This window comes from Lytechinus variegatus, chromosome 1 (assembly GCF_018143015.1).
Source record: "Lytechinus variegatus isolate NC3 chromosome 1, Lvar_3.0, whole genome shotgun sequence".
NCBI classification, from domain to species: Eukaryota; Metazoa; Echinodermata; class Echinoidea; order Temnopleuroida; family Toxopneustidae; genus Lytechinus; species Lytechinus variegatus.
This window is the reverse complement of record NC_054740.1, coordinates 19,308,708-19,314,707: the sequence shown is the minus strand read 5'-3', so window position 1 is coordinate 19,314,707 and position 6,000 is coordinate 19,308,708.

Genomic DNA, 6,000 nt, shown 5'->3' with positions numbered 1-6,000 from the left:
CATCTTTCTCACGATTACAAAAAAAATGCTCCGAACGCTCACTTCGCATCTTGTTACATGAAATGTCTACTAGTTTGAGCTTGCGATTCGCGCTTTCAACATCTCACAAGGATCATTTCTCGTATTATTTTTATTTTTATTACCAGCAGAAGCTGTTATTAAAAATGACATCCCCTCCAATACAAATTATCTAGAGGTTGCTCGCACGCTTCCAACACACTTGATTCCCTGCATCTTTAATTAAACCATTTGCCTAGGCAGCAATTGCTCAGATAAAATCGAAATTAGCCTATATTGATCAGGGCGCCTATATTCTTAATGAAAAACATGCTTTGGCCCTAACACACGCATGTATCATCGATCGTTATTACTATCATTGCATAATATCGTTTAATCTTGTAATGACAGTGTTACCAAAATTAATTATTTTCATTTTCGGAAATTCGAACCTTATTTAATTTTCGGATTAACGAACCTTATTTCGTTTTCGGATTAACGAACCTTATTTCGTTTTCGGATTAACGAACCTTATTTCGTTTTCGGATTAACGAACCTTCGGAATTACGAACCTTATTTCGTTTTCGGATTAACGAACCTTCGGAATTACGAACCTTATTTTGTTTTCGGATTTACGAACCTTCGGAATTACGAACCTTATTTCGTTTTCGGATAAACGAACCTTCGGAATTACGAACCTTATTTCGTTTTCGGATTAACGAACCTTCGGAATTACGAACCTTATTTCGTTTTCGGATTAACGAACCTTCGGAATTACGAACCTTCGGAATAACCGAACCTTGGGAATTACGAAGCTTCGGAATTACGAATGTATGCGGATCCGGTTATGTCTATACTGTTTGTGATTTATGTAACAATTGGCTATCTATACTTAAACCCCAACTTTAAACCTGAGTTTAAGTTAAACCTGCTATGAGAATACGGGCCATGGAATTCAAAATGATTTCAACATTTTGTGGTTCAAGCAAGGGGGTCCTAATTGTCGAAGTTCGTAAAAATTGAAATATTGTATAATTCAAAAAGAAAAAAGGAAAAGGTGAGTGAGTGACATATTGTCTCTCATTTATCACTGAATTGAGCATAGAACTGTTTTGTGAAAAATAAGCGAAACTTTAAAATGTCATATCTATCTTATTTTACATCCGATTTTGATAAAGTTTCAGCGTTATTCATGTTTTATTTTTCTCTATTTATTTAAATCAACTTTTTTTCTGGGGTGAACTTGACTTTTAAGCCTATCTTCTTGTCAGTTTTTCTTTTCTTTTTTTTCAATATGTTTTTTTTTATTATTTCCTTCTATCTTCATCATATCATGATGGAGGGTGCACTGCTGCTGCTGCTGTGTAGCAGTGCTCTCCAAGTTTACCTCCGTGGACTTGATTAACACCTTAGATGTCATGACAATACTGTTACACCTTTTTATATAACCCTCAGGGAGTCTTTTGAAGATACTTTTATGTTTTGAACGTGCTTTTTCATGGATTATGTGACCGTTTTCGCATGAGGATATTTTGTGTTTCATGACTTTCATCTTGCTACCTACTCACTGTTGTTTGAGTACATGCAGCTACCTCTACAAGGCGCAGAACTTTGATGCCCACTCAGCCATGATATTGATTAATAACTTTTTTTTGCTACACAAAGGGAGTGTTTAGCACTAACAATTACAGTTATATAAAATACTTTCACTTCTGCACCACATATACTCAATCATCTACTTTTGGCGTTTGGATGTTCTCTCCTATTTTTGTCTACACTTTTCTGCACACATTTGTCTATGCACATTATTCCTCTCACTTCCCTGCTTACACTAGGACTATTAGCATTCCGTTATCTTGATGACCTCGTCGATATTGTTTTATTTTCTCTCGCTCTGTCTCTCTACACATGTGTGTTCATGGACCTACTATTCTGTGTCCTACAAGCTGTAGTCTTCCGCATCAGGCGCATTTCTTGTGTTTTTGAAGAGCATCAGATTGAATTGTATATACACTTGCTTATATAGCGCTTTATATCAGAAGTCTCTAAACTCTTCAGTAATGCAGCAGAACTACCCTGGTTTTGGCAGAGCAGCTGTTACGTGTTCAGCGTTCCAAGGAATAAATTCCTGCCAGCATGGTTACCCATTTACCTCACCTGGGTTGAGTGCAGCACACTGAATGTGGATAAATTTCTTGCTAATACAAAAATGCATTTATACCAGCTACAATTCTCACTTTTGGACATGGAAGATGCAGGCGTATACTATACAAGTGCTTCATGGACCCTCCAGGACATTATTTACTTTTGTTGAGTCAATGAATAAGATGTAGGCCTAGACTCGTTTGTGTGAGTGGGGAGTGGGGAGGGTTGTAAGGGGGTGTGTGTGTGTGCGTGGCTCATATTTATGTCATGAATTTTGTTTTCTATTATTTGTTAATTTCATTTTTATGTTCTTTCCATGTCTCATCTGGTTTTGAATATGTTACTATCAAATCCTTTAAGCGCGTAAAATACTTTCGCTCTCGGATTTTATATTATCATAATTCCGTGGCCACCTTTCAAACAGCAATATATCAGGAACATAATCAAGTCTTTTTTCGTGTTTTATTGTCTGGCGACGTTGAAACAAATCCCGGTCCAAACTATAAATTCCCTTGTGGTCATTGCGAGAAACCCGTTAAAAATAACCAAAATGGACTGTTGTGTACGACTTGTCAAAAGTGGTATCACACTAAATGTCTCGAGATCTCTTTAAATGAATATACTAGGCTGTATCAAAACCCAAATGAGAATTGGATATGTTTAACCTGTTCATTGCCGCCATTTTGTGACTCAATTTTTACACAATCCTTAATTGATGTTCAACACACCTCAACAGTTAATGCACCTCCTATCCCTGAATTTAACACACCTACTGGAATTGATAAGGCTATTTTATACAAATCATTTAATGATATATTTAAAGCAAAAGGGTTGCATTTCGTTCATTTAAATATCAGATCCATTTTACATAAAATTCCTGAACTACGCGTCCTTCTCTATGAAAGTAGAATTTCAGTAATTGCAATTACAGAAACATGGTTGAATTCGTCCATAAATAATGAAGAAATTTATATCGATGGTTATTCTATATTAAGACGAGATCGTGCAGGCGACCATGGTGGTGGGGTCTGCCTTTATATTAAAAATGATATTGCATTTAATCTAAGAGAAGATCTTACACCTGATGGTATTGAATCATTGTGGATCGACATTCTATTACCACATACAAAGCCTATTACTTTAGGTGTAGTCTACAGACCCCCCAGAGACAATCACTTTATTGATTCTCTCCATGATATATTGGACATATTAACAAAAGATGATGAGGTTATTCTTTTAGGGGACATGAATATTTGTCTATTACAACAATCAGCACTGACCAAAAGATACAAGAATATTTTGAATTTATATGGTTTTAGCCAACTTATAACAAAACCCACCCGAACTACACCTACCACTTCTTCATTAATAGACCATGTAATTTGTAGTAAAGAAGAAAATATTTGTCAAAGTGGTGTCTTTGAAATTGGCTTAAGTGATCACTTTTTAACGTATTGTTCAAGGAAACTTATCAGGCCTGTATTTGGGCAGCATAGAACTATAAGCATTCGATGTATGAAAAACTATTGTGAAAATGATTTTAATTTCGCTTTATCTCAAATCAATTGGTCTGTTATATTTGAATGTAATGAAGTGAATATTGCTTGGTCACACTTCAAAAGTATTTTCATGTCAGTAGTTGATAAGTGTGCACCTTTAAAACAAGTAAGAATTAAGCAAAGAACAGAAAGATGGATGACCAGTGAAATTATTGGTTTGATAAGACAACGAAATATAGCTTTCAGGAAAATGAAAAAAGATATTGGTAATTTAGAACTCGAAAGGAAATTTAAACTATTGCGAAATTCGGTACAAAGGAAAGTGAGGAAAGCTAAAGACGAATTTTTCCAAAATCAAATTGAAGACAATAAACATGATTCTAGGAAATTATGGAAAAATCTCAAAGAGTTAGGTGTAAAAAACAAACAAAAAAATATTCAGAAAAGTGTTATTAATATTAAAGGGGAACTTTGTCATGATAATCTAAAGATAGCCAACGAATTTAACAATTATTTCACAACAGTGGCCGATAAATTAGCTTGTGAGCTCCCCATTACGGACAGAAGTGAGTTTGGGGCCGACAGTCCTAATTTAAAAAAACTTTACGACAATAAAGGTATACAAAAAGGCTGTTTTAATTTTTCTCCTGTCACAGAAAAGTTTGTATTAAATGAATTATCCAAGTTGAAAATATCAAAAAGTACCGGACTTGACTTGGTTCCTGCTAGATTTTTAAAGGATGGTGCAAAAAACGTCTTTATTCCTTTAACTTACATTATTAACCTATCTATTTCAACTTGTACCTTCCCTGATGAAATGAAAATCGCTAAAGTCACACCATTACACAAAAAGAAAGACAAAACTCATGTTGGGAATTATAGACCTATTAGTGTGTTAAGCATAGTGTCGAAAATTTTGGAGAAATGCGTGTATTCTCAAATTGAGAAATACTTTAAAGAATACAAAATCATTTATGAATTTCAGTCTGGTTTTAGGAATGGTTATTCTACTGAAACATGTTTAATTCACTTGTTGGATTTTGTTAGGAATGAAATTTCCGAAGGCCGTTATGTTGGAATGGTTCTTCTTGACTTACAAAAAGCATTCGATACGGTTAATCATGAAATACTCTTAAAGAAATTAGAAGTGATGGGTTTGAATTTAGCATGTTTAAATTGGTTTAGGTCTTACTTGACAAATCGCCGCCAAGTGGTATCCATGCGAAATGTACTCTCATATTCTATGCCTATAAAGTGTGGAGTTCCTCAGGGGAGCATATTAGGTCCCATTCTTTTTATGTGCTATATCAATGATATGTGTATTTGTGTTAATGAAAGTAAATTACTTTTATATGCAGACGACAGTGTTTTACTCTATTCTGATACAAGTCCTAAGCTGATCGGTGAAAAACTTAGCTTAGAATTATCAAATTGTGTTAAATGGATGACAGATAATAAGCTTAGCTTACATGTTGGTAAGACCGAAAGTATTTTGTTTTGTTCGCGGGCTAGGTCTAAGCATACAGATGATTTCAATATATACTATAACAATCAATTAATTAAGAGACAGAATTCCGTGAAGTATTTAGGCCTGATATTAAATAGTGATCTCTCATGTACATCTATGGTTGACTCTATTGTCAAAAAAGCTAATGCTCGCTTGAAATTTCTATACCGGTATCAAAATTGCATGAATACGAAATCCAGACGCATTTTAAGCTTTTCATTAATACAGTGTTTATTTGATTATGCTAATGCAGCATGGTACTGCAGTCTTGGAAAGGTTGATCAAAAAAAGTTTAGAATTATTCAAAATAAGATTGTTAGATTTATTACTTGCTTACACCCAAGAACACATGTTGGGAAGAATGAAATCGAAAAAGCTGGCCTTCTTCGCATAGACTTGAGGTCGCAACAACTTATACTTCACCATGTTCATAAAATTTTCTATTCAAACGAATATCATTACATCTCAAAAAACTTTACACGGTCATCTAATATTCACGAGCATGAAACAAGAAATAGTCTGTTTAACTTTGTTGTACCTATGAGAAAAGGTCAAATTGGCAACACATTTTATTATAATGGTATACATTTTTGGAATTCCCTCCCTAATCATGTTAAATCGGTTAAGACTTTTACACAATTTAAAAGAGTATTGAAACAACACTTAAAAAATGTCCCCACTCTGTAATGTTAAATATTCTTTCTAATTTCATGTGTATCATGTAGTCTTATATATAACTATTTAGTTATGATTTATTTTAATAATCAACTTGTTTTACATTTTATCATCATCTTTTGTTGTTTGCGTGAAAGTTTGATGTCAAACTTATTTGTACTTTTTCATATCTTAGGT